Source organism: Perognathus longimembris, chromosome 14 (genome assembly GCF_023159225.1).
Source record: "Perognathus longimembris pacificus isolate PPM17 chromosome 14, ASM2315922v1, whole genome shotgun sequence".
Taxonomy (NCBI): domain Eukaryota; kingdom Metazoa; phylum Chordata; class Mammalia; order Rodentia; family Heteromyidae; genus Perognathus; species Perognathus longimembris.
Genome location: NC_063174.1, coordinates 34,057,005 through 34,070,455, shown reverse-complemented (window position 1 = coordinate 34,070,455; position 13,451 = coordinate 34,057,005). Strand labels below are relative to the sequence as shown.

The 13,451-nt window shown below is 42.8% G+C and overlaps 1 long non-coding RNA gene across 1 annotated transcript in view; it reads right to left on the bottom strand.

Annotated features, from left to right (window-relative positions):
• Positions 1-11,019, bottom strand: part of LOC125363320 — a 37,872-nt gene extending 26,853 nt beyond the window's left edge. Inside the window, exons 1-4 of the long non-coding RNA XR_007213213.1 lie at positions 10,981-11,019; positions 4,686-4,851; positions 3,539-3,745; positions 1,009-1,011 (exon numbers count right to left, since the gene is read on the bottom strand). This is a non-coding gene — a long non-coding RNA (uncharacterized LOC125363320). The remainder of the gene's footprint in view (positions 1-1,008; positions 1,012-3,538; positions 3,746-4,685; positions 4,852-10,980) is intronic.
• Positions 11,020-13,451: the final 2,432 nt, after the last annotated feature.

Sequence of the window (13,451 nt, the reverse complement as noted above, 5' to 3'; positions counted from 1 at the left end):
GCTTTTGTGGCAAAGACTCCTTGGATTGCAGTTCGAAGCCAGCCAGGGCTGAAAATCTCTCTCAAACTCCATCTCCCAACTAACCAGCTAAGAGCCAGGCTGGAAGCATGACTGAAGAGACCGATCTCTCAACAGCCAAATGCTGGAAGTGGAGCTGTGGCTCAAGTGGTAGAGTACTAGCCTTGAGCAGAAGTGCTCAGGGACAGTGCCCAGGCCCTGAGTTCAAATCCTGTGAATGCCAACGGGGCCAAGCCATCCCAGCAACAAGCACCTAAACCACTGGGACTCAGCCAGTTCCGGGAACAAGTTGGAGAGGAGTAAGAGGAGAATGATGTCAGATCCTAAATGGAGTCACTTTGTCTCGCCCTTTCAAAATTAATCAGAGCCAGGGGATCAAGAGATAGTAGCTTGTCCATCTAATGTCCATACCTGAGTATAAGAACTGTCCAAGTCATCCAATTTTTAATTTTGTGCCCTAAGCCCTTCCTTTTGACTTAATATTTTTTTTGTCCAGCCCCTGCCTCATGAGACTTCTTCCAGGCTTCATTCAAGGACTGGCATCTACCACCAAGGGACCCTGCTGCTCGCCTTCTCCGGGAGGGGCCACATTTCTGCCTTTTACCCCTAATGCCGATGCCCCTTATCAGCAGGAAGCAGCCAGAGAGAGTCTTCACTCTTTTTCATAACTATTAAAAGGCTGGAATGTAAGGTCCATCCCTTGGAGGCTCCATGTAGTTGCCCCCACCTCATTAAGTCTCCACCCAGTTACCTGGGTAACCAGCAGACCTGGAGGCAGTTACCTCCCCTTTCCCTGAGGTCACATCCTAATCCACCTGGCCACACCCCTTGCCCCTGCCCTTAATAAAGCAGGGCTTGGTGGGGGTCACCCTTCTCTCTCCCTCTCTCCCTTCTCTCTGGCCATGGATCATCTCTACCATAGGCCAGCAGTTCGGTAATAAACTTTCTCTCCTGCCTGAATACCGCGTGGCATTCTCCTTTACCAGCTACCTACTTTAAAAACCTAACATTCACTATGTGAGAACACAGCAAGAAAGTGCCATCTATGAACCAGGAAATGGGGCCTCACTAGGTACATAGCACTGCTGGCACCTTGATCCTGGTCTACCTTGCCTCCAGAACTATAAAAAGCAAAATCCTGTTGTTTATACTCTCTCTGGTCTACATTCCTAAGGTCACAGAGTTCAATGAAGGAAATCAAGACACAATCTCTTGACCACCAGCCTACGATGGTCTCTATGCTCTTAGCTTGTAGCTGTTAGGTTTTTAAAGTAAGTAGCCAGTAAAGGAGAACCCCACAAGGTATTCAGGCAGGAGAAAGTTTATTGCCGAACTGCAGGACTATGGCTGAGATGATGCATGGCTGGAGAGAAGGGGCGACCCCCACCCCTTCTCTCCAGCCACTTTCCCTCCCCTGGCTTCCCTCTCCCGCCAAGTTATAAAGTTCATTTCCAACATAGTTTCTTGTGAATATCACTGTTGCACCGGTTCACCCTTTGTCTTTTGTCTCACCATTTTGTTATTCCCCTTCCCTTCCCCAAATCAGATAAACCTATACAAAAGACACAGGGTACCACAATCAAAAATAGTTACAACGTGATAAACAAAAGGGAAAAAATGAAATAAAAAAGAAATAACATCACACAGATCATTAAAAAGAAACAAAACTCTTGTTTCTATATTTTGGAGTTGGTTTTGATTAGCATTACTTTATATGGGCATGTACATAGTGTAAGATCCGCCCTGGGAGGGCTCCATGCAGATGCTCCCCCACCTCATTGAGTCTCCACCCAGTTAACTTGGGTAACCAGCAGACCTGGGGGCAGTTACTTCCCCTTCCCTGAGGTCACATCCTAATCCACCTGGCCACACCCCCTGCCCCTGTCCTAGATAAGGCAGGGCTGGGTGGGGATGACCCTTTCTCTCCCTGCCTGAATACCGTGTGGCGTTCTCTTTTACCAGCTAAAAACCTAACACATAGTTATTGAGCTATTATGATCCTTTGCTAGGACCATCCTAGACATATACTAATTATTACAAGTGAGGGAAAACATGGAACTATGTTTCTTTGGGTCTGGCTTGCTTCACTTAATATGGTTTTTTTCATGTCTTTCCATTTCCTCATGAATGGGGCAATGTTTTTCTGATGGAAGCATACAATTCATATATATATATATATATGCCATATTTTCTTGATCCATTCTACTGAGGGGTATCTGGGTTAGTTCTATATCATATTTTAGCTATGGTAAATAATGCTGCAGTGAACGTAGTCATGTTGGCAGCTTTAGTGTGGTCTTGTTTGCAATCATTTGGGTAAATGATCAGGAGCAAGATTGTTGGATCATAGGGGAGTTCTACGTTTGGTCTTTTGAGGAACCTCCATCCTGCTTTCCAGGGTGGTTGAACAAGTTTACATTCCCACCAAGTGTAGTAGCATTCCCTTTTAACCACATCCTTGCTAACATCTCTTATTACTTGTCTTTTCGTTAGTGGCCATTCTAACTGAGGTGAGGTAGAATTTCAATGAAGTTTTGATTTGAATTTCTTTCACGGTAAGAGATGTCCATCAAGCTATTTCTACTCCCTCTTCAAGTTGCCTAGTGCCTGCTCAATAAAGCTCAACTTTATTGAAATAATGCACAGATTCAACATATCAATTTATGAGTATAATGCATCATGATCAGAGTCATCTCTTCCATTCTTTTCTCCCATCTCTCCCAACCCCACCATCCCTTCAAGTTACCTGGTTCCATTTTCACATATGTACTGAATATTATGAATTGAAACGTCTTTTTACAACTACTTAAAAACAATTTTAAGAATAGATTTTAAAAAAGAGCATTGACAGAGCAACTCACAAGCCATGCAAATGTAGCTGAGCAGAGAAAAGAGACACTGGGGGCGTGGAGTTTAAAATGAGTGCTTGGAACACAGTAGAATCTTTCATGGAAAGTTTTCTAGACATAGCAACAACTACATCTTTTAAAAAAAGTAAATGCAATTATTTCTTGATACAGATGTAATACATACTTATGACAAACAAAGCAGAAAATATAGGCAAGCAAAGAAAGAAAAAATTGTAAAAAGTACCCACCTACCATCTCACCTACCCGAAGATGCCTTCTGTCAAAACTCTCAACACTTTGACAACCAACATTTGTAGAAGCATTGTGCAGAGCTGAGGCACGTGGTGTGTGTGTGTGTGTGTGTGTGTGTGTGTGTGTGTGTGTGTGAGAGAGAGAGAGAGAGAGAGAGAGAGAGAGAGAAAGAGAGAGAGAGAAGGACAGCAGGAATAGTCCTGGCATTTTAGTCTACAGTCAAAGTAAGTGAAAAGAAACCCATCTGACTGGGAATGCAATTGAGACTGGCATTGATGTTGAGGACTGAGGACAAGGACAATAACATCTCTCAGGCCAGGCAGAGATTCAAAGTGGAGTAGCAGTGCCAGGCAATTTAACTAAGCAGTGACATGATTAAAATAACCATAACAGCAATACAGTTAATACTGAGTGCTTACCATATGTAAGACATTATTGGTAAATACTTTACCATCCATCTTCTGAATTAATCCTTACACTCATGCCCACTTACACTTATCTCCAATGTAAAGAGGATGAGAGCTTTGTCCAGATTCACACAGTAAGTGGGTTCCAATCAGGAGGCCCTGAGGTGTTTATTAAAAATGCAATCTTTGGTCCTAACCTCAAGTACTTGATTCGCAAATCTAGGAGGAAGCATCCTGGTGAAGTTCCATGTCCTCAAGTCTGAGGATGAGGGCTGCTGAACTTGGATAGTGGAAGAGCAAACTGCATGAGTAATAATGGGAGGTCCAGGAGAGCCACACCTCTGGCCAGTCCTCTGGCTGGGTTTTACTGTCCCTCACGTCTTAAACTTTGACCCTGGACTTTCTGCAGGCCCTTTTGTAATGTGACAGAAGGCCACTGTTTTTAGCTAAGTTTCTGTACTAAGCCTGAAGTAAACATCAAAATGAAGTCACTTAGGATAAAGCTCCAGGTCCCCAAATGGAAACTAAGTTCTTACTGACCTTCTGAGAAACCTAGAGAGAGATGATAGCCAAATTTCCCAAATAGGAAAGTTTCAATAGGCATGATTATAAAGTTCCCTCTACTTTAATCCTTACTAATAACAAGGAAGAGAAAAGTAAGAGGCTAGAACTATAACTCAATGGTAGAACCCAGGCTTACTAATTGCCAGGTCCTGAGTTCAATCTCAGCACTAAAGGAAAGAAAAAGTAATCTGATGTTAACCAATCTACTATATATTTTTTTACTATTCTGTCTCCTCATCACTGCCTTGTAAGAAAGCAACTTTAACGGATCTACTTCTATTCTTTTTTCTGCTGTCTTTAGCCTTGTTCCCCTATAAAAATAAACCTCCTCTCCTCAGCCCATTAGGACATGTTTTCTATTTTATGGAATTGAAACCAATGTTTTAGGACAAAAAGCTTTGGTTCCAGGAGTCCCAACTGAACTCAGCTTGGCCATCTGCCCCTACATGAGGCAAGGGAGACCATCAGAGAAAGACTTAAGCACAAGTAGCCAAATTGGGTAGACAAAAGGATGCAGTGACTCCAACACTGCCTCCAGGGTACTGACAAAAATCTTTGGATTAAGCAGAGGAAGAAAGGCATGTGCAATTTGTACTTAGGTAGTCCTGGTCAACAATGTCTTCTGGTTGATAATTATCCCAGGATGAGCTGGGAGTCTCCATAAGAAGATGGCATTGCTTAACTGAGGAGCAGTTTCAGCCTTGGTCACAAGATGTTTTCTCATGATCCTGTCCTTCCTGGAATTCCAAGGTTACTGGAGGCTAGGGGACAGTACAGGGGAGAACCCATGGTTAAGAAATTCTCTTAACAATGCAGAGAGAAGGAGGAGGACAAAACATTTAAGCCAGTGCCCTCCTTCAGAATGAATTCTGCCTGATTCTAGAATCACGACCAAAGCCATTTAACATATTCAAACTATATTTTTTGTACATTTGCCCTTTAACAGAGACTCGCCTGTGGGTAGAGATCACCTGGCACCTTTTGCACTTGGTCCTCTCACCAACTGCTCTTAGATGCTTGAACAGAAGAGAATACCAAAATGGGGTCATTTGTGCTTGGTCAGCAGTTACAGAGAAGAATGGCTGTCGGTGATAATAGTAAAGCCCCTAAGAATAGTCATAGGCATGGGGTCTGGGAGGAGAGCGGAGCCTTCTATCTGAGGTGGGCTTGGAGATGGAGCCTGGACTGTCTGCAGGAAGACTTGGTTGAGCCTGGATCAGAAAGACAAAGGAAAATCGAATCAGGACAGACCCTGGAAGTGGAGAGTACTGAATCAATAGAGCCACTTATGTGGTACTTTTGATGATAATCAGCCAGAAAATTTTCCAGTTTGCCTCTGAAGTCCTAAATATTTTATCAGAATTTATTTACCAAGATAGGCAGCATCCTCCCTTCCCCTCTCCCAGCTCCCCTGCAGACCATTTGGCCAGTAGAATAGCAGGGATCACTGTGTTAGGATCAAGGATACAATGTTAGTAGCACTGATTCTAACTGCTCTCTTCTCTTTTTTAAACTATTCTTTCTAAAACTAGGTAGCCATGGCAGGATTTTTAACTTTGCCAACTCAGTTTCTGAGCCTCTGGGTATGGTAATAACCAAGTAATTTTATAGAGCTAGCCAAATAATGTACTCAGAATCATAATATGCTGAGAGTGGGCTGATGGTACATGTCTGTAATTTCAGATACTTGAGAGGTGGAAGTAGGAGGATCACAGTTCAAGGCCAGACCAAGCAAAAGTCAGTGCAAGACCTTACCTGAAAAACAAGCTCAAAGCAAAAAGGATTAGGGGGTATGCCTCAAATAGTAAAGTGCTTGTCAGCAGGCTCAGGGCTCTGAATTCAATCCCCAGTGCTACAAAACAACAATAAAATTCTTTATGTAGATAAGAACTGGAACATGGATGAAGATTTATTTATTTATTTAGATGCAGAATCTTACTAGCCCAATCTAGAGGCTTGGCTTAGTTGGTAGAGCATGAGCCAAAGCGTCAGGTACCAAATGAATCCAGTCTCTTTTTAAAATGCTGTAAGGGGGGGCTTGGGATATGGCCTAGTGGCAACAGTGCCTGCTTCATATACATGAGGCCCTGGGTTCGATTCCCCAGCACCACATATACAGAAAATGGCCAGAAGTGGCGCTGTGGCTCAAGTGGCAGAGTGCTAGCCTTGAGCAAAAAGAAGCCAGGGACAGTGCTAAGGCCCAGGACTGGGGAAAAAAAAAAAAAAAAAGTGCTGTAAGGGCAACAGATCTGAGCAAGAACTTAGTCCAACATCTGAGGCCCCATTGTTGCCCTTGGGTAGTCATTGTCTGGCCCCACAGCCTGGAGAGAGTAGGAACCAGAAGGTTTAAGAGAATGCAGGTAGAGTATCCAAAATTTTAAAGGGGTATTTGAGATTAATGAGTAGAACTGTAAGACAATGTGGATAGGAGGGCTGAGAATCAAGAGGAGGTCCTGGCAAGTTTCTGGTGAACAGAGGACCAATTCCCTTGCGTTCTCATAGCCTTCAGGCCCTTATCTGTAGGATTAGGGAGTCAGCCTTAATAATCTCAAAGGTCTAGGTGGGAACCCAGTGGAAATCCTAGCTGAATGGACATCTACCACCCAGGTTTATCTCTGTACTGGCAAGCCTATAAATCCAGGGGACCCAATGCTAACCTGGAGGCAGTGGCAGACACAGGCTGCAGGGGAGCTTCACAGCTGTGTCAAGGTGACCATCTCCACTGAGGAGACTGAGGAAGACAAGAGGCTGCTCCAGGCGGGAGGTGGGGGGGGGGGGGGCAAGGGGAATGCTGGAGTCCTTCCTCCAGGGCAGAAGTGACCTCATTTCATTCTTCCCACCCAGTGGTGAGGTTAGTATTTTTAGGAGCCCTTTGCACATGAACACAAGGGACAACCAAGAGAATGTTATGGGAAAGAAAAAAAAAAGTTATTTTTAGGGACATGTAAGATGTGAAAGAGACAACTACCACCCAAAGGCTCTTGGCTGTCAGGCACTTCATGTTAATTGGAAGATTCCCAAGCAATGATCGACCTTTTCTTTTTCTCATCATCATTCCTTAACTGGATGCAATTCAGCAAGGAACAAATCTCATCCTAAGGCCCCTGAGGTACCTGTGACTAGATAAAGCATTTGCTTTATTTTTCCATTGCCTTCTCTTTCCAAACAGGTACTTGTACTCTGCCTTTTTGTTTTCCCTTGCCTTAGGAATTTCTTTTTTTTTTTTTTTCTGGACAGGAAGCAGAAGCTGCTTCAAGATAATAGACCTTCCTGTCTTGGTAAAAGCCTCAGCCCATTGTGATGATTAGATACTCTGGGAGAAGCCGGGAGGGAACAAAAGGAAAGGGGGGGGGGGGCACTTCAAAGACAAGGACAAAGAGAGGACAGCCCTCCAGACCTCCGAAAGGCAGAAAAAGAGAACACAACTCTGATTGTGAGAACAGAGCCTCGGGTAACAGCCAGATTCACACACACACACACACACACACACACACGCACACACACGTGCACACACACGCATACACCCATGCACGCACGCACACGCACACACACACACACACACACACACAGAAAGGCAGTGGGTTTCCAGCCTTGCTGATATCTAGATGCCTCACACTTTTGCCCAGTTGAACACAATCTTTCAGGGGGAAAGGGTAGACCACCAGAAGATTAGTAATCTGCCCACTGAGCAAGTCTGAGGCTCAGAGTTAGATTTGATTTGTTTTTAAAAAATAAGTAATACCAACAAAAGAGGAGAAAATTAATATTGTTGGCTTAGTCAAGTAGTGGCATGAGTCACCATGATAATGTCTAGAAGAATGAATAACACCATTTTCTTGCCACCTTCGCCTGTGAAGATACCATTTACATCTGCTTAACACCAAAATCTTATTAGCTCTAAGCTCCTACCATAGGAAATCCAGTCTCATATTCTGTTGATTAGGATGCTTTAGCTGCAAGTATTAGAAAACCAGGTTCAGACATATAAGTAAATGTATTATCTCCTAAGTAAGAAGTCTAAAAGTGGTGAATTTCAGGTATACTGATTTGTTAAATCCAGGTACCTTTAAGGTCTTTGTTGAGTCTCAGAAAGCAGTGTGATACAGTGGTACTCTGATATGCTGAGCTGAAAAAGTAGTCTTATAACCTTTCCCTCCCCACCCCAACTTCACTCTGAAGCTTCCCTTCTCTAACTTCCAAAGGAAATACAAACCTCTTTCCTGGGACTCTCATAAAATAAATGAGAAAGGTTAACCACTTGAGAAAATCCAGACAGACATTTCAACTATTGTGAGAGGAGCTCAAACACCTTCAGAGACAGAGGGAAACTTGATTCTCATAATAAGATAAACTTGTTCATCATGCAGTTCCAACCCTCACGTTGCTTACCTTGCCTCCCCCGTCCCCCGACTATTCTGTCTCCTACTTTAGTTCCAGAAATTTTCCATTTACCAACCACTCAGCAGTCTTCTGGCCCATTCATTTCCCCACTTCTCTCTCCCAGAAGAAGATAAGATATAAGACTCTGAACCTCATTGTGTTATTAGGTAATCGCTCCTCTGTGACTTTCTCACAAGTACATTAAACAAATGTGTATGCTTTTTCTCCTGTTAATCTGTGTCTTGTCAGTTCATTCCAGAGAACCTCCTGAGGTAAAATAGAAGCTTCCCATCACTCTTATATCATCATGTCTCTGTTGTGATGTGTTCAGGATGTTGATTTTATCTTTAAATTGGCTTTATTTGTGCTATCAAGATGCTTTCAGACACAACATCCAGGGGAAGGAAGGGATGTGTCTGCTTCTTAAAAGCATGGACATTTGTTCAGAAGTCCCCTGAAAATCTCCTTCATGTCTTATTGGCTTGAACTGGGTGTATGCCCAACCTCAACCCTCCACTGGGGCCTGAACCCAGTACTTCAGGACTGCTATGCAAGTGCTGTACTACTGGAGCTACATCCCCAGCCCACACAGTCTGTTCTTAAACTGATCCCTGACAAAGATGTAGAATAATCACAGCTGACTTTAAAGGAAGCTAAAAAGTCAACAACAAAGAAAATTAAGTACTTTGCACCTTCCAAATAAAGTACTTTCCACCTTGCCCACTGTAAAGTCACATGAATGTCTTCTCTTCCCATGGCTGAATTTGATTCTTTCTTTTTTTTAAATTCTCTCTTGAAGACCCGGTACCCACTTAGTCAGAAAAGCTTACCAGTGTATGTAGCATACGTATGAATGCATGTCAAGATCTTTCTCCCAGGTCCATCTCATAATAGGTTCTGTGAATTCCCCTCTCCCGTGCTCATTTCCCCAGTTGTGGAAAGCATACTTGGAAGAGATAGATTTGGCCACAGGCAAAATTATCTCCCTCACCTACACAGTGGGGGCTATTGTCTTAGTCTATTTTCTTTTACTTAATGAAATATCACAGAGTGGGTAGTCGATAAGAAAAAATGATTTATCTGGCTCATAGTTCCAAAACCTAGGAAGTTCAAGAGTGGATATGAGCCCTTGTGCTGGTGGAGGCTGCATAGAGTCACAGGTGATACTAGCTCTAACATGTTAAGAAAGATTGAGTGGACCATTTCTGCTCTCCTTTTCTTTCTTCCTCCTCCTTCTCCTCCCTCTCCATCTTCATTAATGTTGGGAATCAAACCCAGGGCCATGAGCATGCTAGGAAAGTGCTTGACAATGAGCCATACTTTAGCCTTCTTATAAAGTCACAGTCCCATTGAATTAAGAGCTTGCCCTTATGGCCTGCTACCATCAAATTTACTTTGGGGGAGGAAACTGGGGTTGTACCTCAGTGGCAGAACATTACCATGAACAAGGTATAGGGTGTTAGCCAGTAATCCCCCCTCAAAAAAAATAAGAGAAAGGATGAAAAGGGTTCAGATGTAATTATTCCCACAACATTCCCACTCCACACACCTAGTTGGCTCATGCAAAAGACAGATGGATCTTGGAGAATGACAATGGATTATCATAAGCTTAACCAGGTGGTGATTCCGATTGCAGTTGATATACCAGATGTAGTGTCATTACTGGTGTCAATACATTACAGATGTGGCTCATTCTGTGAAATTTCTAGGGGTCTAGTGATGTGAGGCATGTCAAAGATATCTGTTCTAAAGTGAAAGATATGTTTTTGCACCTGGCCTCTCCTGCAGTCATAAAAGAGGTGTAATGTCCACTGGGCCTCTTGGGATTTGCAGGCAATATATTCCTCATTTGAGTATAAAACTCTGTCCATTTACTGAGTGAGTTGCAAAGTTACTAGTTTTCAAGGGAAGGCTCTGAAATGGGCCCATGTTGCTGGGCAAGCTGCTCTGCCACTATGATCATCTGACCCAGTGGTATAACCTATGTGTCAACAGCAGACAGATACTCTCTAGAGCCTCTCACAAGGCCTTGCAGGTAAAATGCAGTACAAGCCTTTAGGATTTGGTAGCAAGGCTCTACCAATATCTGAGGATAACTACTCCCTCTTTGAAAGATGCCTCTTAATATGCTACTGTGACCATAGGCTATCAAGTTACCATGTAACCTGGAACTGCCCATTATTGAGTGAGTGTTCTCTCATCAAGCTCTAAGTAGGGGGTGCATAGTAAATACTTTATCACTAAATGGAAGTAGTGCAGAGGCAATCAGGTCTGAACAGTCCCTAAAGGCATAAATAAATTACATGAAAAAGTAGCCCAAATGACAACAGTACCTAGTCCTGCTGCCCTTGCCTTCTATCTCACAGCTTGCACATGTGACCTTACAGGGCATCCTTTATGATCAGCTGACAGAGAAAGAGAAGATCCAAGCCTGATTTACAGATGGTTCTGCACAATCTTCAGGCACCATATGAGAATGGACAGTTGAGCCAGGCACTGGTGGGTCATACCTATAATCTTAGCTACTCAGAAGGCTGAGATCTGAAGATCATGGTTTGAAGTCAGTCCAGGCAGAAGACTCCATGAATCTCTTACCTCCAATAAACTAGTCCCCCCCCCAAAAAAAGACAGAAGTAGTGTTGTGACTCAAATGATAAGAGCACTTGCCTTGAGCAAAAGAAGTTTAGGGACAGCTACCAGGCCCAGAGTTCAAGCCCCAGGATTGTCAAAAAACATAATAAGAAAGAAAATGGACAGTTGTAGCACTTTGGCCATTTTCCAGGACACCCCTGAATGACATTTGTGAAGGAAAATCTTCCCAGTGGGCAGCACACCCAGAAATGTACAGTTGTTTGCTTTTCTTGAAATGGAAAATAGCCAGGTATGTCATTACATACAGATTGCCTGTGGCTAATGATTTGGCTGTTTGATCAGGGACTTGGAAGGAGGAATTTGACTAGAAGATTGGTGAGCAGGAAACTTGAGGAAGAGGGATATAGCTATACTTCTTTGGACAAGAAAAAGATATATTCACGTGTATGTAAATGCTCACTAAAAGGTGACCTCTGCAGAGAATAATTTTGATGAGTGGTTGAGATGGCCAATTCTGTGGGAACCAATCAGCCTCTTTCCATCCTATCATCTCCTGATGAGTTCATGACCAACATGGCCACATAGCAGAATGGAGATGATGCATGGGCTCAGCAATGCAGACTTCTACCCACCACTGCCAATCTGGCTATGGTCACTGTGAGTGCCTAATATGCCAGAAACAGAGACCATCACCAACTGCTTGATATGGCATCATTCCTCAGAGTGACCAGCCAGCTGCCTAATAGCAAGTTGATTACACTGAACAGATTCCATCATGGAAGGGATAGTTGGAACAAATACTGACTTTGGATATGAATTTGCCTGCCCTACAGACAATGTTTCTCCCTTGAGAAAACTATCATCCATGGAATTAGTGAATAAATTATTTTCTATGTTAGTTTTCCATACAGTATTGCCTTTTATTTGCTTTCCATTTTGTCATACTTTTGTTAGCATATATTAATTATATAAAAGAGTTTCATTGGAATATATGGAATTCACTGATGCTACCATGGACTCACTCAGCTACAGTTTACATCTTCAACATTCCCAAAGGCCTATGTGTTAAAAACTTGATCTCCAATTCCTCAGAAGGCTAAACATAGACCTCCCCTATGACCCAGCAGCCCCACTTTTGGGCATCTACCCAAAAGACCACCAACAAGAACACACTAAAGCCACCAGCAACAATGTTCATCACAGCACAATTTGTCATAGCTAAAATATGAAACCAACCCAGATGTCCCTCAGTAGACAAATGGATCTGGAAAATGTGGTACATATACACAATAAAATTTTATGCCTCTATCAGAAAGAATGACATTGCTTCATTAGTAAGGAAATGGAAGAACTTGTAAAAAATTATAGTAAGTGAAGTGAGCCAGACCCAAAGAAACATGGACTCTATGGTCTCCCTCATAGGAAATAATTAGCACAGGTTTAGGCTAGTCACAGCAGAGGATCACAAGAGCCCAATAGCTATACCCTTATGATCACATAAGATAATGCTAGGTGAAATGAGCTCCAGCTTATGGAAACGATTGTTATATCACTGTTGTAACTACTTTCAATGTGCTATGTGTAACTGTAGCTTCTATTATTGATAATCTTCTTGTATCCCCTTCCTGTGGTTGTACCTGCACTATCTCTGTATCTTATCTGAGTACATTGGAAACCGTGTAAACTGGTATTAGAATTAGGAAATAGAAAGGGAATACTAAAATCGAGAGACACAGGGCAAAAAAGACAAATGACTACAAAAGCAATACTTGCAAAACTGTTTGGTGTAAATGAACTGAACAACTCCTGGGCGGGAGGAAGGGAAAGGGAAAGGGGAGGGGGGAATGAGGGAGGACGTAACAAACAGTAAAAGAAATGTATACAATGCCTAATGTATGAAACTGTAACCTCTCTGTACAACAGTTTGAAACCTTAAGGGAATTGTGCGACTCTAGTCTCTCCTCTTTAGAATCCTGGTGAACACATTGCTCTACCATGACTCTCTGCCATAACATTCTGCCTCGGCAAAGGCCCAAAGCAATGGGGCCTATCAAACTTCCCAACTGTGAGGTGAAATAAATCTTTTCTCTTTTTAAGTTTTCTCACATATTGGCACAAAATACCCACTCTCCTGAAGTAACTGGGTTTTGATAGAAGAATGGTCTTTTGAAGACTCAGTTACAGGACCAGTCAGATGACAAAACCTTGTAGGCCCACAGCAAGGTTCTCCAGAAAGCCATATGGGCTCCAGTACCTGGTGCTTTCTCTTCTGTAGCTGGGATTCACAGGTCCAGAAATTAAGGAGAGAAAATGTGAGTTGTATGACTCACTTAAAGCCCCAATGACCCATGAACAAAATTTTTGCTTCCTGTTCCCTTCATGTTTTATG